The following is a 26,937-nucleotide window of genomic DNA, read 5'->3' on the forward strand; positions in this document are numbered from 1 at the left end:
AATAAACAAGAGTACCAACAATATTTTGGGTCAATTTTATTAAGATTAGTATTGTACTAGTAATAATAATATTAATCTATTAAGGGGTTACTTTGGGTATTCATCTTTGGGAGAGATTCTATCCTTGAATCTTTGTTCATCCATATTAGGAGAGCTCAAAAACAAGTAAGAAGGAGATCTTACTTGTGCCCTTTGATCCGAAATATTATAGTAAGGAAAACGATTTCTTCTCTATATTTATTTATGTTTGCATGTATAAGATCTAAATTAATTTTATGACTAAATTAAATTGTAACATATATGAATATGTTGTATAATAAGATATAGATTTCTAACAAGCGGTATCATGAGCCTTAGGTTGTGTGCATGCAAATCGGTTATAGTTTTTCCGAGTTATACGATTAACAAATAAAACTTATAAATTTGTGTTTATTATGATATATCACGAAATCAATTATGCATGATAAATTTTCTGGTCCTAAAATGTATTTAGGATATTTTGGTTAATTTATGGATTTTTATTGTTCATTTTGTATAATAATGGCATTAAAATGTGATTTTATGATAAAAATGTCATTTTTGGACTAAAATTAGCTAAACTTCGATTTTTCCAGTGGTTTTTGGATATGTTTTCAAATATATTATCTTTTGATGACCTGTAAATTTTCATAATTTTATGAGTTCTTATGCTCGAAATATGGATTTTTCAAGATAAAATCGAATTTAAATGAAAAATAGGTTAATATGAGTTATATTTCGAATCTGGTCATAAAAATTTAGTATGTTGCCACATGCAATTTTAAAAGATGTGTTTAAAATAATTGGCTATAATGAAGTCTTTATGCATGATTTATGAATTTTTGATGAAAAATCACATAAATAGTGACTTTAATTAGTATAAATTGCTAAAACATACTTCATGACTAAGGAAAAACGTCACATATTGCATTTTATCTCATATTTCAGATCTAAAATTGAAAAGTTGATAAAAATAATTTTTCTCATATTTTTATGGTTATAATTGATATATCCGATAAACCGCAACATTGTTTTTCTCGATAAATTTCGAAATTTTAACCTAAGTTTTTGAACATTATGAGTGTCATGGTATTTTTCCAGAATGTTCATGAGTTTAAAATTTCAAATTTCAAATTTATTTGAATTTTTTATGATTTATTTGAAGTTTATCGCTTTATATTGTAATTTTAAGTCCTTTTATGAACAATATTAAGAAATATAAGTTAATTATTGTCAATATGTTAGTGGAGACTAATTTTGAGTCCTAAGATGGTTAGGGTAATTAACTAGTGCATAAATATGATTTTATGTAATTTATTGTGATTTTAAAAGGTTGAATCACGCAAATCCGTAAAAACCGATTAATATACGATATTGGCTCCTTAAAGGCGATTTAGCATAAAATTGGGCATGTTCATACATATTATAATGCTGCATTTTATTTATGATTGTCATAATTTTATTTTATGTAATTTTTGAATTATGTAATTTTACTTAGTATGGCCTTAGTTTTAATTGATATTACCCGAAATGTATGGGAATATCGATTCGGTTGTACTTTATTGTGATCTCGTATCACCGTTTTGTAATTTAATAGATTTATTTTATTTTAATTACAAATGTATAATAGAAAATTATGTAATTTGTTATGTAATTTATTTATTCCGGAGATCCTTGAAGACGGTGCCACTTGAGAAGGCGATCCATTAAAGACGGTGTTACCTCGAAATGCGTGCCAAGACCGAAGTTCAAGGGACCAAAGGAGTTGGTTTCCGAATTTGTAATAGTTAAATTAGATTTACTATTTTAGAAAGGCCATACTAGGATTTATTTTATGCTTTGCATTTTATTTATATGTTGCATGCATCGCTAAATCGCCATAATTAAAACATGCATTATCATCTTATCGAGTTTATCGACCGTGTCAATTACAATTATCGTAGTTCACCGTTTTAGTTCACTTAAAATGTGATAGATAATAAATTGACATGACCTCTCGCTAAAAATAAACAATTGAGACTTAGCCTTACCAAAAAGTAGAAACCATGAAAACCTATTTCGTGAGGGAGTGCACTCGGCCACACCGGGGTACAAACCTTGTTACGTAGGGGAAGTGGGTGATAAATGTATATCCACCGAATTCATGTTGATGAGGGTTTTATCGGCCACACCGTGCCCAAGTTAATGTGGGTTTGGATCATGGACACATTTATTCGAAATTTGGATTGAGCTCAACGGAAGTATTCGTGACCGTAGTCGCATGTGTTCCGGGCTATAGATAAATATTAGAGTAATTTTATCGACCAAGAGTTCTAAAAGTAGAATCGATTAAAGAGTTAATCCACCGAGTTATATTGATAAGGGTTTCATCGGCCACACCGTGCCCAAGTTGATATGAATTTGGATCTTGGAATCATTTATAATAGTTGGGTAGAGGTCACTATATAAATGCTCATATCTTGTTAATTTATTTACAAGTATGATATTAAAAAGACAAATGTTAATATTTCCTTTTCCTCCATACTTCTAGTTCATTACAATGAATCCATCAAATGCTACTACACCGATAACTATTGAGTCTTGCCACAATGTTTTTGACGACGTTTGCTTCAACAATGATTTCGACACTACTAGAGAACTTCATTTTGGGATTGGTTCTGATGGAAACATAAAATTCATCACTTCTTCTAAACCTCCTACAAGATCTCTTGTGAGCCGGTCTCAGGAAGACCGCCTCATAAAATCTATAGGGTCTTTGTCTTTGGAAGAGAAAGATGCCAAAACTAGTGGGAGCTCAAGCAATCAAGTTCTTGCTTCAAAGGGAAAAAAGTTTAAGAAGAAGGGAAAGAAAGGGAAAAACTTCAAGCAAGTTGAAGATGAGTGCCATTATTGCTATGGCATGGGACATTGGCTTAGGAATTGTCCCGTATATTTGCGAAATATAAGGGAAGGAATCATCGTTCCAAAAGGTAAAATTCCTAAGGAAATTTATGTTATTGATGTAAATTATACTTCCACTACAACATGGGTACTGGATACCGGTTGTGGTTCTCACCTTTGTAATCATTTACAGGGGTTAAGAGACGTGAAAAGGCTTAGCAAAGGAGATGTGGATCTAAGCCTTGGAAATGGAGCTCGAGTAGCGGCCGAATCCAAGGGAACTTATGTATTACCTTTGCCTAATGGGTTTGAGTTGTATTTACATAATAGTTTTTATCTGCCTACACTTTCTAAAAACATTATTTCAATCGCTATGTTAGACATGGACGGTTTTTGTTTTGTCATTAAGAACAATCGTTGTACTATTTCAAGGAACGACTTGGTTATAGGCCAAGCTCCTTCCATTAATGGCATTTACATTTTAGAAACCTCGAATCCGACTAATGACATCTAAAACATTCATTCAAAGAAACTCAAATCAAGTGATCCAAATGAATCGTTCATTTGGCATTGTCGATTAGGTCACATAAACGAGAATTGCATCAAAAGATTAATTTCAACTAATGTGATTACACCATTTGATTTTCAATCATATGGAACATGCGAATATTGCCTTCTTGGCAAAATGACTTGAAATCCTTTTAGTGGTAAAGGGACACGAGCAACTGAACTATTGAGACTCATACATACCGATATGTGTGGACCAATGAGTATCACCGCTCGAGGAAATTATGACTACTTCATAACCTTCACCGATGACTGAGTAGATATGGGTATATCTATTTAATGAAGCATAAAAGTGAAGCTTTTGAGAAATTCAAGGAATTTCAAAACGAAGTAGAGAACCAATTGAACAAAAGGATTAAAGCACTACGATCCGATCGTGGTGGAGAATATCTTAGCCTTGAATTCGATTCACACTTGAAAGGTTGTGGTATTATATCACAACTTACTCCACCCGAAACACCACAACTCAATGGTGTTGCCGAAAGGAGAAATCGAACCCTACTTGATATGGTTCGATCAATGATGAGTCAAACCGAGCTACCAAACACGTTTTGGGGATTTGCGATTAAAACCGCAATTAGATCCTTGAATAATAGTCCCACAAAGACAACCGAAAAGACTCCATATGAGACGTGGAAGGGAAGAGTTCCTAATATATCCTACATGAAAATTTTGGGGATGTGACGCTTACGTCAAGGCAAAGGCCAACAACAAGCTTGCCACAAAATCCGAAAAATGCATCTTTTTAGGTTACCCCTTGACCTCTCGAGGATACTACTTCTACAAACCTCAAGAGAACAAAGTGTTTGTGTCTTGCGAGGCTGTCTTCTTAGAAAGTCAATTTATTTCTAAGAGACAGAGTGGGAGAAATTTTGAACTTGATGAAGTTCAAGAGACACAAACCGATGTAGAGACGCAAGAAGATGTTCCTTCGTCATCTAACGTGGTTGTCTCTCCTCCACTTAGAAGAACGGGCCGTGTTATTCGCCATCCCGATCGATATGTGGGACTTATCAAAGAACATTGAACACTCGATGTGTTGCTTTTAGAAAGTGACGAGCCCGCCACCTACAAGGCCGCAATCTCTAGTCCAAATTCCTCCTTATGGCTTGAAGCCATGAAGTCCGAAATGGATTCTATGCATGAAAACCAAGTTTGGAACTTGGTGGATTTGCCTAAAGGGGCAAGACCTCTTCAATGCAAATGGATTTTCAAAGTCAAGAATGGCATAGAAGGACATGATGATGTCTACAAAGCTAGGCTAGTGGCAAAAGGATTTACCCAAGTCCAAGGTCTCTATTATGATGAAACCTTCGCCCCCGTAGCCATGCTAAGATCCATACGGATTTTGTTAGCGATTGCCGCATTTCATGATTATGAAATATGGCAAATGGATGTCAAAACCGCTTTTCTAAATGGGCATTTAGAAGAGGAGGTGTACATGATACAACCCGAAGGTTTTGTTGATTCTAAGAATCCTAACAAAGTGTGCAAGCTTAAGAGATCCATTTATGGTCTTAAGCAAGCATCTAGAAGTTGGAATCATCGATTCGATCATGTGATAAAAGAGAATGGTTTCGTTCGAAGTGTTGAGGAATCATGTTTATACATGAAATTTAGTGGGAGCAATGTTGTGTTCCTAATCTTGTATGTCGATGACATACTACTCATTGGAAATGATATTCCGATGTTGTCTTCTGTTTAGAAGTGGTTAGGTAACCACTTCCAAATGAAGGATTTAGGAGAGGCACAATGCATATTAGGTATCCGGATACATAGAGATAGATCTAAGAGGATATTGGCACTAAGTCAAGAGTCTTATGTTGATAAGATTCTTCGACGTTTCAGCATGGATAAATAAAAAAGGGGATTGGTACCTATGGTAACTGGGACAATATTGAGCAAGTCTCAATCTCCCTCCGAACCTCATGATGTTGAACGCATGAAGATGATCCCTTATGCTTCCGCTGTTGGATTAATCATGTACGCCATGATATGCACACGTCCTGATGTCTCGTATGCCTTGAGCATGACGAGTAGATATCAAGGAAATCAAGGTGAGAGTCACTGGATAACCGTCAAGAACATCCTTAAGTACTTGAGAAGGACTAAGGATTCTATCTTAGTGTTTGGAGGAGACACCGAGCTCCGTGTTAATGGTTACACGGACTCAAGTTTCCAAACGGATAGAGATGACATGAAATCACAAGCTGGTTTCGTTTTCATGCTCAATGGTGGTGCCGTTAACTGGAGAAACTTCAAGGAAGCTGTGACTGCGGATTCATCAACGGAGGCTGAGTACATTGCAGCATCAGAAGATGGCAAGGAAGCTGTATGGATCAGGCAATTCACGGAAGGTCTAAGAGTAGTACCTACCGCCAATGATCCCATCACTCTCTATTGTGATAATAGTGGGACAATCTTCCAAGCTAAAGAGCCAAAGTCTAGTAATAGATCTAGACATGTACTTAGAAAATATCATGTAATTAGAGATTTCATTGAAAGAAAGGAAATTGCGATATGTAAGGTTGGGACGGATGATAACATAGCTGATCCGCTCACCAAGCCTTTATCGCAGGCTAAACATGATGGACATGTTGCGTCCATGGGACTTAAACGTGTACCAAGTTTGTGTTAGATTTTGAAATAAAATAAAAGTGTTGTTTTTGTTCATGTTCATAATCGCATTTGTCTATTATCTTTTCTTTATACATTGTTACATCCAAACGGGTTGTAATGACAAATTAAACCCCGTTAAAGTAAACACGGATTAACATAGTATTCATCCATAGTCACTTGTATGAGGTGACATCTCGAAGTGACTAGAGTGTGATGCGATTTATGGCGAGTTCAAGTGCCAAGAAGTCATGTGAGATGACTAGTCGATCACATAGGCAGACTGTTAGGAACACTTTGTCGGGCCTTATGACCGCTTATAGAGTTCTGGCAAATTTATATAGCCTGGTCGTGGCGAGAGCTACTATAGTATTCTAATGAATCGATTCTTTTGACTAAAGACTGTTCGCCTAAGATGGCACAGTTTCAGATTAACTTTGATTTGTGTTACTACGACCTTCGTAAATGGGGTCAAATGGGCATATTTTGGGTTATGATGGCTGTGGCTAGTCGAAGGGAATAAGTGCAATAGGAATTGTCCACCCCTTGTCAGGGTTATAACAATATCTCAGGGCCACTCGAGGAGTAATGAACTGGAAATGCGTGGCCACGCTCGGAAGGTATCTATGGTAGATAATTCCGGTTAATCAGTTATTCTCTAGATCAAGGAAACCACTCTCGATATGATCACTTGCAAGTACGACCTGAAAGACACCTTGCATTGAGTGGGAGATGGTAATAGGACAAGAGAATTGGTGACGCACACTTGTCGAGGACAAGTGGGAGATTGTTGGAATATGTGTCTTCCGACAACAATGCGATCATAACTGTTGATCATGATGATCACATGTTTAAATCTCGTTTTAAGAATACATGTGGGATGTAATATTTTACAGTCAACTGGTCCACACATATCGGTAATGATTGGCTGACTAGAGTTTGACATTACTGTCGTGCGACGGTGGTGATCAGTTGATACCCTTAGGTCATACCTAAAGGGTAACACTCTTAATTGAATATTTAATTGATCGTATGACGATACGAGTTAATTAAATTACTTAAAATTGACGGACGATTTTGGAAGTAATATTTACGTGTCTCATTATAATTTGATTAAATAAGATACGGTCTAAGTGATCGAATTGTTTTATTACTTAGATGAAATTATTGTTTACGGAAACAATTGAAACTGAATGAATAATTTATTATAAATACAAGATGTTGTGATTTATAAATTGGTAAACCATTTTGGTACAAGTAATTGTGAATTACAATGTTATTTTTATAAATGACATATTTTATTAATATGTTGATTTTTAATTGTTAAAAATGCATTTTAATTATAAGATATCATGTAATGTGTCACATGTGACATATTGACAAAATCACAAATAAAATGGACTCATCCATTTTATGTGTGTATACCGAAATGGAGAGTGTATTAGGTTAAAAATTATGTTGATTATTTATAAGTGGAAAACATAATTATGAAACCTACACCTAGCCTTGCATGCCTAAATTCTTGGTTAGAGAATCAAGCCCATGCATAGGGCACCCTTCCCACACCCACCGGTTTTCCCCCTCTATGAGAATCAAATGGGTTGTTTTTATTATTCATTCACACTCTTCTAATTTCTAGTGTAAGAAATAGCCTTTCTCTTAACACATCTTTAGAAAAACAAAAGAGAGAAAAACTCCAAAATTCCTCCTTACTCTTGGCCGAATAAACAAGAGTACCAACAATATTTTGGGTCAATTTTATTAAGATTAGTATTGTTCTAGTAATAATAATATTAATCTATTAAGGGGTTACTTTGGGTATTCATCTTTGGGAGAGATTCTATCCTTGAATCTTTGTTCATCCATATTAGGAGAGCTCAAGAACAAGTAAGAAGGAGATCTTACTTGTGCCCTTTGATCCGAAATATTATAGTAAGGAAAACGATTTCTTCTCTATATTTATTTATGTTTGCATGCATAAGATCTAAATTAATTTTATGACTAAATTAAATTGTAACATATATGAATATATTGTATAATGAGATATAGATTTCTAACAGAGACCATACCTGAAATTCTTTGAAAATATAGGGGAAGTAAAACGCGATATTGGGAAAAGACAGCAGGACACAGTCTGGAACTGCTGGGAGAAATCTGCTTGTGTTCAGCTTCAAACAAACTTCGGAAGGGTTTGGGGTCGATGTTGATCTCCATGTCTCGAGAGGGAATGACTGTCGGTCGTGAACTCTCGTTGAGGGAACATAATCGGGAACTGATCTCCATGTCTTGAGGGGGAATGTCTATCCGTGTACTCTCGCCGGGGGAACATAATCGGGGACTGATCTCCATGTCTCGAGAGGGAATGTCTGTCCGTGTACTCTCACCGGGGGAACAGAATAAAGGTGTGTCGAAACACCTGTCAAAGAAGAAACGCTCGTTGTGACAAGCTAGGTCTTGGATAAAAAATAGGGCGATAATTTGCTGTTGGCTTGGAAGATGCGGATCCGGGTGAAGAATATACGTCAAACGGATCAAATACGCGATATAGCATTAAGGAAGAGGCGCACCAAAGATGGGCTTACAAAATAACGAACTCATAACGAATTTTTGAAAATTCGTATGAAGGGAGGCTGAGGAAGAGGCGCAGCAAGAGCTGCGTCCCTTGGAATAGACGCAGCAGCGCAGCACCTGCTGCGTCTATTCCTGGGCGTGTCATTTCTGCGTAAAAACCCGATGAAATAGAGGGTTTGTGTCATTTATTTCGAAACATAATCCCTTAATTTCTCTCTCAAATTCCAACCATTTCCGTCGAAATTTGATCTAAAAGCTTGCATTTGCCATGACTAACCGAGGTATGTGTATCAATCTTGCATTTATCTTCTGTATTTGATCAAATGAGGTCGACAAAATTAGGGTTTTCGACCCTAATTAGTCGAAAATTTGGGGCTTTTCCCCCAAATGATTTTGCTTTGCAAAATTGACTTTGTAAATGACTAATTGGAAATGTTAGGAACATAACCATGTATTTGTTTCGAATTTTCCTTGAGTTTTGAGCATTTGAGTGAAATTAAGACGGTTTCACAGCTAAACCGTAAATCGCTTCGAAAATAGCCTTAGGATTGCCCATTTGTGACGAATCTTGATATTTGGAATCCTTGTGTTATGGGTAAACTTCCTACCATCTCGGAATTTTGGTTTGTGACGGCTTTTTCAGGACACTTTTCTAGGGCATAATCGCCGTTATAACGAAATGCTGCCGAAATTCCGACTCGAACCCATGACTAGGCTTCAACTTAGGTTTGACTTGACCCAAATTATCACATGAGTGGATGGGTTTGTGGGAAAATTGCCAAAGATGGCGAGAAAAGAGCGATTTCGGAGCTTCGGAAACTCGAAAATCCCCTAATCAAGGCTTGTTGTTACTTGACGCGGCCTAAATTTACCTTAATTTTACAGGTGACGAGGCTTCTACGTCTGGGAGGGATCCCATGGATGTGGACCCAGTTATTGACCCTTCTTAGGTGCTTGAGGAGGCGTTGGAGGAGGCTTTCACTGCCGCGGTGACGGCTGCTGAGGAGGAGATCCAGGAGGAGGAGGTTGCTAAGGAGGAGGAGGCCCCGAGACCGGCCAATGTGGGACGGGGTGGTCGCCAGCTGAGGGGAGCACCTGCGTGGGTTGAGACTTGGGACAGTAGACACCTGCTTTGGGCTGCGGAGGGTCACCTGTCCTACAGGACGGTGAAGAGCTCGGTAAATAGAATTCATCACTCTTCATTCATCTTCTTTCATTTCTGTTTGTCATTCCTTTTCTTCTTCATCTGAGCTAAAGATAGCTTTTGTTTCAAATCAACATAGGAGGCCGGGAACATCAGGTCGTTCTCGGGCTACACGACGGCGATGGGGTGCTACGAGAAGCTGTCGGCTGAGGAGCGAGCCATGATCGAGCGGGGAGCGTTCGGCGCCTTGGTGCAGGCTTGGAGGGATATTGCGAGGAGGAAGCTTCGGGCCAATCTCAGTCTCGTTCGAGCTTTCTTGGACCGGTTTTGGGACACGACCTCCACGTTTCACATGCCTTTAGGTGAGGTGGGGGTCACGTTGGAGGACTACGGCAAGATTTCTGGTCTGCCATGTGGGACTGAGGTGGTGGAGTGGCTGGAGACGGCCATGAGGGTTGACTCGGCGGAGGCTAGGAGGCTGATCGACTGGAACTTGGCGCCGAAGGCGGCTGCGGTACCTGGCTTGGTGCCTAGTTCCTACGTTCGAGACTACTTCGTGGGGAAGACCCCGACGTCAGTGGTGATCGAGGGGAGGGAGACGGCTCCTCTTCCATGCACTGCAGAGCAGAGAGTCCGCTTGTGGCTCTGGTGGTTCTTGTCTCTGATTTACCTCGGAGACAAGGGAGAGAGGCTTTCGATGAAGCTTCTTCCCTTTCTTTCTGACCTGAGCTCCCTAAACCGTTGAGACCGGGTCACTGCTGGTTTTGCGGTCCTCATCCGCTTCATGAGGGCCATGGTTCGTCCGGAGTTGATGGAGAAGGGGACTTCTCCTGCTGCTGTCGGCCCTGGACTGCTGTTGGAGGTATGAACCTTCACTTCATTTCATGAAAGATCATTTCCTTTCCTTATCGAATCACGAAAGATCGTTGTTGATTATCTTGTTTTACAGGCGTGGGTGTACTCCTACTTTCCGGGCCTCGCGTCCAAGAGGACGGAGCCGGTGGAGAAGGCCTATCCCGTTGTGAGGGATTGGGTGATGTGCCGCACGAGGAGTCGGCGTTCCTTCAACGACGTCTATCGGCGGGAGGTGAACGCTCTTCAACTGGACGGCGTGAGTATTTCACCTTACATTTGCCTGTCTTACTTTCTCCTACTTTAGAACTGATCATAAGAATGACCCTTCGTTTGCTTTTCTAGTGGGTGCCCAGGCCTTGGGAGGAGTACGCCGACGCTCCTCTTTTCGTGGCTGAGGTCCTTCGACCTAGGAGCTCGAGCCGGCTGTTGCTGAGGACGTTGATGGGTCCTGTGTGGTACTTGGGTGAGCGCCTGGCTCGTCAGTGCTCTCGGGACGTCTTGACGGTTCCCATCGATCCTCCTCGGACGATGTTTAGGGAGCTTTCTGAGGCTGAGAGGGAGGCTGACCTGGCTGGCGTCGGTGGCGACGTCCTCCTTCTTCCTGGTGAGGACTACTCAGCGTTCCTCTACGGGAGGTTGGCATACTGGCCGGTTGTGGTAAGTGCTTTATCCTCTTTCATTTTTAATTATTTGAGAATATGACGAAAGATCATCGGTTAACGGAAATCACCTGATCTTGCAGGAAGTCGAGGCGGCGGGCATCGAGCCCCCAGAGTACCCCGAGCTACGTGACTTTGACGTGGCGGTGAGAGATGCTGGCCTGGACGAGTGGCAGCATCTGATTCGGAGGGTGAGTCTTCTAACTTATATAGTTTTCGTGTAAGAACACATTTGCTCGAGTTTGTCCAATTGCTAATAATTTTCCTATTGAAATACAGGTTGTGCCATCCCTGTTCGTGGCTTTGTGGAGGGTAGCCAACCGGCTGCGGGCTACTACCGTCGAGGCACTTGCTGGTGGCCGAGGACGTCAGGTATGAACCTTCCGTTTACTTCATTTTTGAATTTTCTAAATTTCCTTTACGCTTGAAATGATTGACATGAGCCATTTTTTATTGTTTGCAGAGGGAGCGCGAGCTGGAGCGAGAGCTTGCCCAGTCTCGAGAGGAGACGGCTCGCCTACTGAGGGAGCTCGAGGTCCGCGACGCCGAGGTTGCTGCTCTCGAGGCGAGAGTTGCTGAGCTAGACGACGACCAACAGTAGCTTCCGTGCTGCTTTTCGTTTTTTGATTGTATTTTTGTACATTTATACACTTTAGGACCCGCTTTTGGACATTTAGACTTTGTTTTGGGGCTCGAGCCCCCAGTTTGGTGTACATATCCCTTTTTTGGTTGTATATATGATGGCCTGCGTGCCTTTGCTGCTGGGTTGCTTTGTTTGTACCTGCAGGTTACCTTTGAACAGGTTTGGTAGATGACAGTTTACGCCGTCATGCTGCCGAAATTTACACAGAAATCTCATAGAATATATATTTGTACACATGGCCTAAAATAGCGCGAAACAATGACTCGAAAATGCAAAAATATGACCAGAAATGAAAATGCAAAAATTTGGTCGGAAATGACCGGACGGTAGGGAGGGTTACCCCCTAAAAGAAGAAAAAATAGAAACATATAAGTTGGAAATGGAGAGTGAAATGATTCCCCAAAAAGAAAAAGTAAAAAAGAAATGTATAAGTTTGAAAAATGATATAATTAAATTAAATACAAAAAGTATAGATTTGAAAAATGAATAAATTGAATTAAATTGGTGAAATGATTCGCCAAAAAAGAAAATTAAAAAGAAATGTACAAGTGTGCTAAAATGACGAAAATGTCGATATCGTCTCGAAATGCGTGTCTGTGAAATTAGGAAACACGAAATATGGCAACTTGACGTATTTACCAAAATAATAACCCGTATGAATAGGAAATTATTCGTTGAGGAATTTAGGAAAGACCCTGATGTGACCATTATTTGAGCATATTTAGTCCCCGAATTAGCCTTGTTCCCATGCTTTTTAGTGCATATTTGGGTCATTTATTGTCTTTAGTCCTTTGTTTTGCATATTCTTTGAGGTTTTGATCCCTTGGTAGGAAAGGAGCGCAAACCTTGCATTTTCATGGAAAAATGGAGCTAAATTGATTAAATTCAATGACCAAGCATCAAAGAGAAGACAAGACTAGAAGGCCTTTGTACATATTATAATAGTTGGGCAATGATGAGAAAAGATCCTTGCATCTCCGACGAAATCCTCAAGGATTGTATGAAGAAAAAGGAAGAAAAGAAGAAAGGAGGAAGCTGACTCAGAATCCGAGCGAATTGCCCACAATCCGCCCGTCCAAGACCAGCAATCCGAGCGTCTTCCTCAGAGGGACGCTCGTCCGAAACCGCCACAATCCGCCCGTCCACCCCACGAATCCGCTCGTCCAACAGGAAGACAATCCGCTCATCCCTTGCCCTGGACGCTCAGATTGTGTGACAGCTATTCCATCTTCTACTTGTTCTATGAAGGATACGCATACCTCGGGAAAGACTAGCAAAAAGGAGACTCGCATATTTTTCTGAGAGGAGCGATTCCTCAAGGACTTAATCGTCATTTAAGCCCTTAGTAAACCCTAATTTGTGTAACTAATCCCCACTATAAATACCCCATTAGTCTAATTAGATTATCATGTTCTTCTTATCAATCTTTAGTGTAGTTTATATCATTCTAATCTCTCTTTAATCTTGTAATCAACTTTTAATCAAGTCTTAATACAAATCTCATTTCTCTAATCTCTCTTTTGTTCATCTTTCATTTTGGGTAATTGAAGATTATTTGGGTTATTATTGGGAGATTGACAACCTTCCAATCAATCATCAAGTAATTCTATTATTCTTTGCTTTATTATTGGAATCATTAGTAGGTATAATTCTCTTAATCCCTTTTTAATTATTGTTAATCATCTTCATTAATTCATCACGTTTTACTTTGTTGGTATGATTGACAACCTTGCTAGCATGTTCAACATGATAATGAGTGAGTAGTTTCCTTAGCTAGGGTTAATGGGTAATTAGGGGAAACCAACATGGGGGATGATTCATGCTTAAATTAATATGTTTTCATAGTTTATTTGCTTGCTTGTTGTGATCTCAACTTATGCACATGTTATGTTTGATGAAATGCGAGCCTATGAATCCTGGCATTTTTTACCCATCACCTATCTTTTCAATGAGACTTGTAAGACATAAACCAACTCGAGTCTCATTAGACCATGCATATAGTTGAGTAGGGAAGATTAAGTCGACTTGTAGGTGTTGTACAATCTAATCGATTCGGCTCCGGGACCCAAACTTTCCTAGGATTGTAAGATATAAACCAACTCGATCCATCACAACAATAATTGCTTGCTTATAATTTGAGAATATGTTTGTATGATCAATTCCCATGAATCCCCTATGACCCCATGACACCCTAGTGCCTTTTATCAATTGTTTACACCCCTTTTTAATCATCTTGCTTGTTTACTTTCATTGCTATTTAGTTTAGTGATCTTCTACTCAAACCCCAAATTGTGACACCCCTAGACACCGCTACTTGCAATTGAAAATCTCACTTCAATACCCGTCCCTTGGGATCCGACCTTTACTTGCCTCTTTACTAATAGTAGAGTTGTTTGTGGAGTTATAAATATTGTTTTGGTCTAGGTGCTCCTAACGACAAGTACCGAAAACTAAACCTCTCAAGAGGGCTCGACCAAAAATGGCGCCGTTGCCGGGGACGGTGTTAATGATTTAGATTTTCTTAGATTGTTATTAGTTGTGTCTTTCTTTGCCTTGGGGAAGTAAAACTCCTCAAGGTTTGTTCTAATTATTTTCAAGTTGTTTGATATTTTGCATGTCTAGAAGATCACAAGGTAACTTGTTACCCTTTGATCACGAAACTGAAAGGACTTTGACAAACAATAGAAGACTTGCTAGAAGAACTTTGAGAGGTATTGGTGAGGTTGTAGATATTCAACCAAATGCTATTGAGTTCGTCAACCCTTTTGCAAGAGAAGGTGAGGAGAACCTAACACAAAATCCAACACAAAATCAACCCACAATGCCTAAATTTTCATCACATTCCGTACCAACCGAGGAGAACCTACCCAATGGTACTCCCACACCACAACACTTAACCGGAAATTTTATTGCCAAATCCGCATTTATCCAATTAGTCGAAAGAATCCAATTTGGGGGGATGCCTAGTGAAGACCCTCACTCTCACATGGAGACTTTTTGTGACTATTATGATGCGATCTCACAAACCGGTGTAACTCAAGACCAAATTCGATGGGTCTTATTTCCTTTTTCTCTAATTGGCACCGCAAAACAATGGCTGAAAGGCCTTGATAAGGCTACTCTCGGAATTGACTCTTGGAAGAAGTTGGCTCTAGCTTTCTACAAAAAGTTCTGCCCACCGGAAAAGACTAACATGCTAAGAGCTCAAATTATGGGCTTTAAGCAAAGAGATGAAGAATCCTTGTATGAAGCTTGGGAGCGATTCAAGGGAATTTGTCGCTCATGTCCTCATCATGGACTTAGCGAGTGGTTCTTGGTTCAACAATTTTGGAATGGTCTTTATGAATACTCAAGAAACATTCTCAACATGGGATCAAATGGTATGTTCACCGAAGTTGACGATAATCAAACTTGGAACAAGATTGAGGAAATGGCGGTCCATAATTCACAATATAGTAGACCTCGCAAGGCTACTAGAGGAGGAAAGTATGAAGTGGACTCTATTACTCAATTGGGTGCTCAACTTAGTGCTCACATTGATACCATCAACTTGAAGTTCGAAAAAGCTATGGCTAGACTTGAAGAAGCCTCAAAATCACCAAAGCATCATGTCAATGCCATGACGGCATCTTCATCAATCCCAAGTGGGATATGTGAGAATTGTGGAACTTTGGGACATGACCAAAGTGAATGTAGGGGAACAAATGAACAAGTGAATGCTTTTCAAGCATACAAGAGTGGTACCCCTTATTCAAATTATTACAATGAAAACACCAAATTCCACCCAAATCTCTCATACAAAAGCCAAAATGTTCAAAACCCTCAACCAACATACACCCCACCTCCCATGAGAAACCAAAATCAAAGACCCTTTTACAACCAAAACCAAGGTTACCAAAATCAAACTCCATACAATCAACAAAATGACCAAGGTTTTGATGTTCAAAAAGCGGTCCTCCAAATGCAAAAGAATCAACAAGAGTTTTTCACTCAAATGCAAAAGGATAGTCAAGCAAAGGAAATCACCATCAACAACATCCTAGCCCACACCAAAATGTTGGAAACCCAATTGACTCAACTAGCATCTTCAAGCTCACAAAGACAAAAGGGGAAATTACCACCTCAAAGTAATCCCCCGAGACATGAAACGGTTAGTGTCATTCACTTGAGGAGTGGTACGAGATATGAAGCACCGAAGAAGCAAGTTGAAGATAAAGTGGTGGAAGCTAGTGACAAAGAAGAAGTTGTGCAAAACTCCAAGGATGGAGAACCAACAAAAGGGGAATTTTCAAAGAAAAGTGAAGACAAGGCCAAGGAGAAGGAACCCATTGTGATTAGACTTCCTTTTCCTAGTCGTCAAGCCAAGCCCAAATTTGATGACCAACTTGGAAAATTCATGGAAATTTTGAAGAATTTGGAAGTCTCGATTCCTTTCACGGAACTAATCAATCACGTGCCGGCCTATGCAAAGTATATGAAGGACATCCTTACGAAAAAGAAGTCAATCCGGAAGCTTGAGACTATCGCCTTTACTAAGGTGAGTAGTGCAATCCTTCAAGGGAGTTCACCTCCAAAACTTAAAAATCCGGGAAGCTTCTCAATACCGTGTACCATTGGCGACACCACGATCAACAAAGCCCTATGTGATCTAGGGGCTAGTGTGAGTGTTATGCCGTATTCGGTGAGTAAAAGGTTAGGGATGGGAGAGCTTAAATGTACCAACATCACACTCCAAATGGCCGATAGATCGACGAAGACACCATTAGGGATATGGGAAGATGTTCCCGTAAGAGTTGGGAAATTTTTCATCCCGGTGGACTTTGTCATTATTGACATGGAAGAAGACTCCAATATTCCAATCATTCTAGGTAGACCTTTCTTGCACACCGCGGGTGCGGTGATAGATGTGAAGCATGGAGAGCTCACTCTAGAGGTGAGAGATGAGAGCATAACTTTCAATCTTGACAAGACCATGAGAGCTCCCCGTTTGCATGAACCATGTTTTATGGTTGATCATTATAGCCGGAAGGATGAGAGGAAGAAGTCGGAATTCCAATGGAAAAAGAAAGTTGATGATGCTCCATCAAAAGAGCAAGGGAATTGTAACAAAGAGAGCTTGAAAAGCTCACCCATGACAAGTGAAGAGGATGGCCTTGTTGGCCAAAACAAGAAAGTGGGAGAGTTGTCTCTATCAACTCAAGAGATCTTTAGTGACCAAGTAGATGAAGTTTGCGGTCTTTGGGACGATGAGTTTGAAGGGGTTTTCAATCCCTACATTGGTAATGCTATCAATCAAGACCAACATGAAGGACAACAAGTGCAAAGATCTATTGAAGATCTTTATCATGACAATGAACAAGCTTTTGACTACTTCTTCAAGGTGTTGAGTAACATCAACAACACCTTAGACATGCCCCCATGACATCTCACTAAGGATGAGAGTTTGGTGGAGTCCTCTCCAAACCACCATTTGTAATTATTTCTAACTCCCTAACTTGCATTCTAATTCTTAGATTGCATTTTTGTCAATTTTGGATTTTTATGCCTTGATCAAGATATTCATCATTTTTGAGAGAAGTGAGGGAGGGACTAGTGATTTTATTGATGTGTAGTGCTTTAACTTAGTGTGGGGATAGCAATTGCCTAGGCTATTCATGCCATTGTAGTGCCCCTACAATGAAGAACACGGGATTTGAAGAATGAAAATGACACGGGTTATACAAGTGCACGGATGGATCTGAATCCGGGTAGACCAGGTGGAATCCGAGCGGCTTACGGGTAATCCGCTCGTCTTATAGGAATCCGAGCGTCTGTGGAGGAATCCGTCCGTCCTTTTGAGCTGCAAAATTGAAAAATTTGGTCTGTTAGAGAATTCGAGCGTCACAGCTGAGAAGACGCTCGTCTGAAACCGGCCGCTCGTCTTTGCAGAAAGACGCTCGTCTTTTTGCCAGTGCAGATTAAGAAAAGTTGCTGTAAGAGAATCCGCTCGTCTTTAAGGAAATCCGCTCGTCCTGAATTGCCGAATCCGCTCGTCTTCTCTGAAAGACGCTCGTCTTTAGGCGAGTTTTCTTGAAGCCAAATTGAGCAGAATCCGAGCGTCCCGACAGGAATCCGCTCGTCTTCCCTCTGCAGTTTTGAAATTTTCGGGTGTTTTAATACCCCTTCCCACATTCATTTCATTCATTCATTCATTCAAACACTACCCATAAACCCCAAAACCCTAAAACCCTCATCCTCTCCATCACCAAAAACAATATTTCCTCAACCAAATTCAACAAAATCAAATCCAAACTTCCTTACAACAACAATTAATCACTCCTTTTATAATAATAATCAATCCAAGCACCAAAATCTTCAACCTTTGAGTCGATTTTTGAAATACAAAGACAAATCCTTTCAGCTTAAATCGATTTGGGTATAATTAGAAATTGAAGATTTTCAATCTTTTCTTGGTGTAAACAACAATGGCAAGAACAAAAGGAGCAACAAAGGCACTCAAGGCAAAGACACTTTCGAAAAGGCAACAAAGCCTTCAAACAAAGAAAGCTTCAATGGCTATGGTGGTTTCTAATGCAAACTTGGAAGTTCAACAACAACAAGATCCTCCCTTGGAAGCAACAACATCAACAACTCCGGAAATCGCTCAATTATCAAACTATCCGGAGGTAATTTTCATTTCCAACTACCATAGGGATACATTTGCCAAGTATGCTAAGAAAGCCATTTTGCCCACAAATTCATTTGTGAAGATGCCTTGAACAAATTGGGTGTCCTTGAACAAACAAAAGCCTTCTTTGAAGCCATGGGGTTGGGTAAATTGTTTACTACAAGAGAATTGACATACCCCTCCTTTACCTTGGAATTCTTAAGTTCATTGAAAGTGACTAAGGTAGAGACTAGAGAATACATCGAGTTTCGTCTTGCGAATGTGAATAGGCGCATCATCTTTGATGTTTTGAGTAAGGTATTAGGCCTTAGTGATACACCATATTATCACAAGATGCCCGAAAAGTATGACCCCGCTCCTTTTTGGGAGGCGATTTCCGGGAAGAAATTTGTGAGCTTTCATGCTTGTCGCGCTCTATTAGTCCACCATCCGGGCATTAGAGTGTGGCACAAGGTCATCGGGAATACTATAATTGCAAGAAAAGGCACTAATCACTTTACAAAGCTCGATTGTGTTCTACTTGAGTCGGCCTTAAATGTCGGAAGGGACTTCACTAAGCCCTACAATGCTCTAAGGCTTTTGATGGAAAGATGGATTAATGTTGATTGTGGTAAGGAAGGCACCGCTCATATTGTAAATGGAGGTCTAGTTACTCTCTTGGCCAAGCACTTTGACGCAAATTTCAACAAGGATAACACCTATGTGGCGATCAAAGGGGGTCATCTCATTGACATAGACGCCATGATTTACAAGTACAAGTGGGTTAAGCATAATTCTCTTGACACCAACTATGGGTGGCTAACCAATGATGCTAGATCTTTCACTTTGCCTTCCAAGATTTGCCGGTTAAGTGCTCATCGAAAAAACTACCTTCTTCCACTCTAAAAGGACGCCGAGTACATCATCCGTCAACAAAGGGGCGATATTGAAGAGCCCTCCTCCTCCATTGTCACACCACCCTACCCATTCAAATATCAAGAGTTCAAACCCAAAGATGTTGAAGTGGGCAATGACTACATGACTCTCCTCATGAGAGAGATGCACAAACAAGCTTATAATGATCGAGTAGATGTATACTTGGCCCAATATCCACCCCTCCTTCATTTAGCTAGGCAAGGACTACTTGATCCATCATGTCCTTTGCCTAGTTGGGCGGATAGGGAAGTCTTCTTTCCAAGCACATCTAGGGGTGAAAGACCGGGTGAAGATGAGAATGTCGATGATGAGGTTATTGATGATAAGGGTGTTGATGAAGAGGTAGATGAATAAGAAGAGGCTAATGAAGATGACGAAGGAAGTGAGCAAGATCAAGAAAGTGAAGATGATAGTGGAGATGAGTCCACTTCTATGGAGGAAAATGATGACAATGATGATATGATGGAGGACTAGCAAACTTTGGAGGCTCCTACCCTCTTGAGGTTTGTCTACTTCTTTCTTTGTTTTCTTTATTTTATCTTGATCATAGTTTGGAGAGTCCTAGCAAAACCGAGGACTAACACCTTGGCTCCATTGAGGTGTTCTTTTTATTGTTCCCATTTGAAAAATCCAAAATGACAACATATAGTTTCATGCATTGCATCTTGTGTGCATGAACTACCCCGGAATTTAAGACATTAGAAATAATGTCCATCTCGGTTTGGGGAACTACATGCATACGCAACGGGAGGTAATCTAAATTACGCTCTCCGTCATAAACAAAAACCCATGCATCATGTAGTGTAGCTTACTATAGCTTGCATTTAGTATAGAAAACATGCATCATACTTGCATAATTTCCTATCATATTGGCCATTGAGGACAATGCCCATATTAGTGTGGGGATGGGAAATTCTAACTTAACTTTTATTCAAAAAATCAAAAAATTTCGAAAAAATCAAAAAAATTGAAAAATTGAAAATCCAAAAACATGTTCATTTCCTTTGTAGTGTAGTCTTGTATATATTATTTTGTATATATTGTATTTGTTCATCCTTGTTCACATTGATTGACTATGCCACATCCGAGACATGAGGATATTGAAGACCGCATGGTATGATCTTTCCAATCTCCTTTTTCCTCTTTATGTTAATGACTATGTGGCTTTATTTTGATTGATGCGGTATAAACAATGTGAATTTAGGACTTGTATTTAGATTATTTGGCATATTAGTTGGTAGAATCATATGCATTAGGATGTATATATGTTAGTTGCATCATGACATGTAGTTTGCATGTTAGAAAAATTTTGCGAAACCATTTACTTGGGAAGCTTGATAAGTGTATATAGGCCCTAGTAGATGCTTTTTCTTCTTAAGACTTTGCTTGTTAGAATACTTATAAAACACCCTAGGATGTGTCATGCTAGTATCCTTTGACCCATGGATTAAGGCCTAGTCAAGAGTACCTTGTGATGTGATAACTCCTTGGCTACCGTTTATTCCAAGGTGACCTTTAAAACCATGCAACCATCATTCATCCATGTTCTACCATACATTTTGTCATCAAAGGGAATGGGCACAAAAAGAAATTGTTCAAATTTGAGTTCAAGAAATGAAAATAAATGAAAAGTGAAAGAAAGTTTGCAAATTGCATCAAATGAAAAGAGGAGAAAAAATAGACTCCTATGCTTCAAATATAAGGCACCCTCGTTACTAATTGGGGTGACTTTGAAAATGTTCAAAAGAAAATGCAAAAAGTTGAAAGTTGTCAAGTGTTGAATTGCCAAAAATCAAAACAAATGGCAAAAAGAAAGTGTTCTCAAATGTCAAAATGCCACAAGAAATTGGGGGGAAAAACAACAACAAAAGCAAACTCCCAAATAAAACTCAAATACTATCGATCCCTTTATCCATCATATCCATTTTTGTGCATGGTAGAGAGGGGACGACCCTTCTTCTTGTCTAGGCAAGAGGGGGAATTCCGCGATCCTCCAGTGTTTCTAACACCATAGAGAGTCTACTCTTGACAAAAGCATTTAACGATTGAGGACAAAGGTACTCTAGCTTGACACAGCTTGGAGGTGATTTATTGGTATCCTTCTAGGCTTAGTAGTTTGAAGAAATTGCATCTATGAAGGAGTGTGTACCCTTGAATTGCTTCCCTTATAGATAATTTCCGCCACTTAGATGAGGAAAGTGGCTATTCTTTTGTAGATGCATCCATTACTTGATTTTTTGTGCTTTAATGCTTGGATGTGTCGCCATTTTGGCAAGACCCACCTTGCCTTGCAAGAAGGCATCCTACCTCATGGTTGTCTTGTTTTGAGTTGAAGGGGCCGAGTGAGACCCGCTAATTGTCTCATATTGGCTATGCTATTAGGTTAGTTTAAATAACGGTCCTAGTTTTTGTCACCTCTTTACTCGGGACGAGCAAAGGTTCGGTTTGGGGATATTTGATGTGACCATTATTTGAGCATATTTAGTCCCCGAATTAGCCTTGTTCCAATGCTTTTTAGTGCATATTTGGGTCATTTATTGTCTTTAGTCCTTTGTTTTACATATTCTTTGAGGTTTTGATCCCTTGGTAGGAAAGGAGTGCAAACCTTGCATTTTCATGGCAAAATGGAGCTAAATTGATTAAATTCAATGACCAAGCATCAAAGAGAAGACAAGACTAGAAGGCCTTTGTACATATTATAGTAGTTGGGCAATGATGAGAAAAAATCCTTGCATCTCCGACGAAATCCTCAAGGATTGTATGAAGAAAAAGGAAGAAAAGAAGAAAGGAGGAAGCTGACTCAGAATCCGAGCGGATTGCCCACAATCCGCCCGTCCAAGACCAGCAATCCGAGCGTCTTCCTCAGAGGGACGCTCGTCCAAAACCGTCACAATCCGCCCGTCCACCCCACGAATCCGCTCGTCCAACAGGAAGACAATCCGCTCGTCTCGTGCCCTGGACGCTCGGATTGTGTGACAGTTATTCCGTCTTCATGAAGGATGCGCATACCTCGGGAAAGACTAGCAAAAAGGAGACTCGCATATTTTTCTGAGAGGAGCGATTCCTCAAGGACTTAATCGTCATTTAAGCCCTTAGTAAACCCTAATTTGTGTACCTAATCCCCACTATAAATACCCCATTAGTCTAATTAGATTATCATGTTCTTCTTATCAATCTTTAGTGTAGTTTATATCATTCTAATCTCTCTTTAATCTTGTAATCAACTTTTAATCAAGTCTTAATACAAATCTCATTTCTCTAATCTCTCTTTTGTTCATCTTTCATTTTGGGTAATTGAAGATTATTTGGGTTATTATTGGGAGATTGACAATCTTCCAATCAATCATCAAGTACTTCTATTATTCTTTGCTTTATTATTGGAATCATTAGTAGGTATAATTCTCTTAATCCCTTTTTCATTATTGTTAATCATCTTTATTTATTCATCATGTTTTACTTTGTTGGTATGATTGACAACCTTGCTAGCATGTTCAACATGATAATGAGTGAGTAGTTTTTTTAGCTAGGGTTAATGGGTAATTAGGGGAAACCAACATGGGGGATGATTCATGCTTAAATTAATATGTTTTCATAGTTTATTTGCTTTCTTGTTGTGATCTCAACTTATGCACATGTTATGTTTGATGAAATGCGAGCCTATGAATCCTTGCATTTTTTACCCATCACCTATCTTTTCAATGAGACTTGTAAGACATAAACCAACTCGAGTCTCATTAGACCATGCATATAGTTGAGTAGGGAAGATTAAGTCGATTTGTATGTGTTGTACAATCTAATCGATTCGGCTCCGGGACCCAAACTTTCCTAGGATTGTAAGATATAAACCAACTCGATCCATCACAACAATAATTGCTTGCTTATAATTTGAGAATATGTTTGTATGATCAATTCCCATGAATCCCCTATGACCCCATGACACCCTAGTGCCTTTTATCAATTGTTTACACCCCTTTTTAATCATATTGCTTGTTTACTTTCATTGCTATTTAGTTTAGTGATCTTCTATTCAAACCCCAAATTGTGACACCCCTAGACACCGCTACTTGCAATTGAAAATCTCACTTCAATACCCGTCCCTTGGGATCCGACCTTTACTTGCCTCTTTACTAATAGTAGAGTTGTTTGTGGAGTTATAAATATTGTTTTGGTCTAGGTGCTCCTAACGACAAGTACCGAAAACTAAACCTCTCAAGAGGGCTCGACCAGACCCAACGCGGAAAATCACAGAAAGAAGGTTGAGGAAGAGGCGCAGCAAGAGCTGCGTCCCTTCGAAGAGGCGCAGCACCTGCTGCGCCTGTTCCCCAGTGCGTCTGTTATGACGGATTTTAGGAAATAGCTTTTAGTATAAATAGAGACGTCGAGGGAGGTCTTATTCACACAATTCTTCCGTCTTTCTTCGTCTTATTACACAAAACTCCCAAAATAAGCCTACATCATGAATACTCTTGAAATTCGTCTAAGAGAATGGACAAATGAGTTTTCCAATGTGGAGAAACACGACATGGCTGCTTATAATTTTGGATCGCTTTTGAGCTTGAAATTGATCAAGGTAGTCTTCCTAGATGCTTGTCTTGACTATTGGGACCCGAATTATCACATATTTGCCTTTCCTGGAGGCGACATTTACCCAGTTCCCGAGGAAAATGCTGTGATTGGTGGTTGGGACCCAGAACATTTGCCTGCTATTCCTTCCACTTCTCAAGGGTATAAGAACAAGTTTAGAGACTTGCTTGGATTGGCCAGACTTAATGTTGACCGTCTTGTGACTTCTAAAGGAGTGCGAATGTTGGATTTCATCGATCGCTTCATCAATAGGGCTGATCCCACTGTCTCTTATGTTGCGAGGCGAAGGGCATTCGGATTTTGCCTATTACATGTATATGTCCTTCAAGGGCATGTTGATGAGGACATGAAGGGTGTCCCTCGTCTTTTGAGCTTGATTGAGCAAATGAAGCTGCGCAGGAGCCCAACTTGTCTGTGTTTAGGAGAGATCCTATTGGGCTTAGATAACAGCAAAGCCAATCGCGACCTACCTTACTTGGGAAGTCCCATTATTTTGCAGGTAAAAGAACTCTTTTTTATTTATTTATTTATTTATTTTTTTAATACCTGCTTTTGGTAGGCCTGGCTTATGGAGCGTCTGCGATTGATCGAGCCCCAGTTAATGTTCCTGCTTATCATGCTCGCTCAATTGCAATGAGGACCAGGCTTTACATGGTGGACTTCACTCGAGTGTCCAATTACTGGGAAAACAAATTGAAGAGTGAAGATGGCCCCTTAATTAGATGGATCGTACCATGGTGGCATCTCAAATATGTCACTGGAGTATCTTCCCTGGATCCTACCCGATCTGTTCGCATTCCCGGATTGGAGTTTATGATATGCATTTTTCCGGAGAGGCTGATGAGGCAGGTTAGATTGAAGCAGAGGATCCCGAAGCTTGACACTGTCCTGCAGACTGCCGTGGTGCTTACTACCGAGAGTCGAAGAGAATGGGCCATCAAATGGGCTCAGAGGAACATTTGGTTCTTGAATTCTTCTTTCAGTGCTCTATGGGTGTCGGATTCCTATTTGCGATGGAGGAAAGCTACTACTCCGGAGGAGCGTGAGAGATTGAGGAAATGTGAACCTGTGGATTACAAGGTTCGCGAGGTGGAAAAGGAGAAGGAGAAGCATCTGACTGAGGGAGAGGAAGAAGCCGGGTTTCGAGTTATTCATCCTTCGAAGAAACCGAAGACTTCTCATGCCGTCGAGATGGTGGTTGACAAGAATAGCAAAGCAAGACCACGAGAGAGACCATTGGTGATTAGGTCGGAAGTGGCGCAAGAGCGTCCGGCTCGAGGACGTGATAAGAAGTATGATAGAAATGACAAAGGCAAAGGGAAAATGGAAGAGTAGTCTAAGTCTTTATTATTATTATTATTGTAATAAGAAGGTGGGATTTTTAGAATCCTAGCCTATTTATTTTTATTATGATTTTATTACGTAACGTATTATTATTAGAAATGAAATAAAAGAGGTTGATTGGTTATGAAACCGTCGTGATTTTCTTTTCATCATTCTTATCGAATTTCAAATGCATTTGCAAATGTCCTTCTATTTACATTTAAAGTGATTAGATGGGTTGTCTCCCGTGAAGGATTGCCTACGTATTCATTAAAAAAATGAAATCAAACCCTTGCGCGTAGTTCGAGTAAATGTAAAAGAATAATTGTTCTAAGCAAGAGCTTGTAATGAACTTTAGAAAATAAGCATGTGCTTTTCTTACTCCGAAAATGCAATTTAGTTTATTTGATGATATGAGAATGACAAATTGTCAAAATGCAAGAGCAAGATGACAGTAGCTTGATTCAGCTTGGCCAGGGGCCGTTTATTTCGTGCCGCAAGAGCGACACGTGAGGTTACGCGAGGCGCGTTTTTTTGCTCCTATTCTAGGCATAATAACGTTTCAATTGGTCAAGGTTTGTTGGGTTGGCAAATTCGTTCCCGTCTAGGTTTATGATCCTAACCGCACCCCCTGGAAGTATGGACTTGACTAGGAATGGCCCGGCCCAATTGGGTTTGAATTTTCTTCGTGGATCGACAGGTAAAAGAGCTCTAATTGATTTGAGGACCAAGTCTCCTTCTTTGATATTCCTTGGCTTAACCCTTTTGTTGAAGGCTCGTTTGATACGCGCCTGATATGTTTGCACATTATGTAGTACACGTAACCTTCGTTCATCCAGGAGGATGAGTTCTTCATATCTATCCCTCATCCACTCGGCTGCGGGTATTTGACTTTCGAGTAAAATACGCAAGGATGGTATTTCTAGCTCGATTGGTTGTACGACTTCCATGCCGTAGGTTAAACAGAAAGGAGTATCCCCAGTGGGCGTCCTAATAGATGTACGATATCCCCATAAAGCAAAGGGTATCTTGCTTGGCCAATCTCTATTGTTGTCAATCATTTTCTTGAGAATCGTGACAACGTTTTTGTTTGCTGCCTCTACCGCGCCATTGGTTTGTGGTCTATATGGCGAGGAGTGGTGATGCTTGATTTTGTACTTGGCTAGCAATTGTTCAGTCTCAGCTTGGAAATGTGACCCATTGTCACTGATGATCTCATGTGGGCAACCATATCGACAGATCATATTGGTTTGTATGAATTTTGCCACGTTCTTGGCCGTAAGACTGGTGTAGGAAGCCACTTCTACCCATTTGATGAAATAATCGATTGCTACTAGGATGAAACAGTGACCTCCTGTTCCGGCTGGAGTGATCTTGCCGATGATGTCAATTCCCCAAGCAGAACATGGCCATGTGGATGTCATAGTGTAAAGCAATGAAGGAGGAACATGTTGCACATTTCCAAAGATTTGGCAATTATGGCAATGTCTTACAT

At 39.9% G+C, this 26,937-nt stretch overlaps 1 protein-coding gene and 1 non-coding gene across 2 annotated transcripts in view; one reads left to right on the forward strand and one right to left on the reverse strand.

Moving 5' to 3' along the window:
- LOC141601884 (uncharacterized) overlaps positions 1-26,937 on the forward strand; it is an 85,776-nt gene that overhangs the window by 17,653 nt on the left and 41,186 nt on the right. The gene's annotated exons all lie outside the window — the stretch shown is intronic.
- On the reverse strand, positions 15,147-15,253 carry LOC141602766 (small nucleolar RNA R71). The gene has a single exon (XR_012524676.1). It is a non-coding gene; the product is annotated as a small nucleolar RNA R71 (small nucleolar RNA).

This window comes from Silene latifolia, chromosome 9, assembly GCF_048544455.1.
Source record: "Silene latifolia isolate original U9 population chromosome 9, ASM4854445v1, whole genome shotgun sequence".
Classification (NCBI taxonomy): Eukaryota; Viridiplantae; Streptophyta; class Magnoliopsida; order Caryophyllales; family Caryophyllaceae; genus Silene; species Silene latifolia.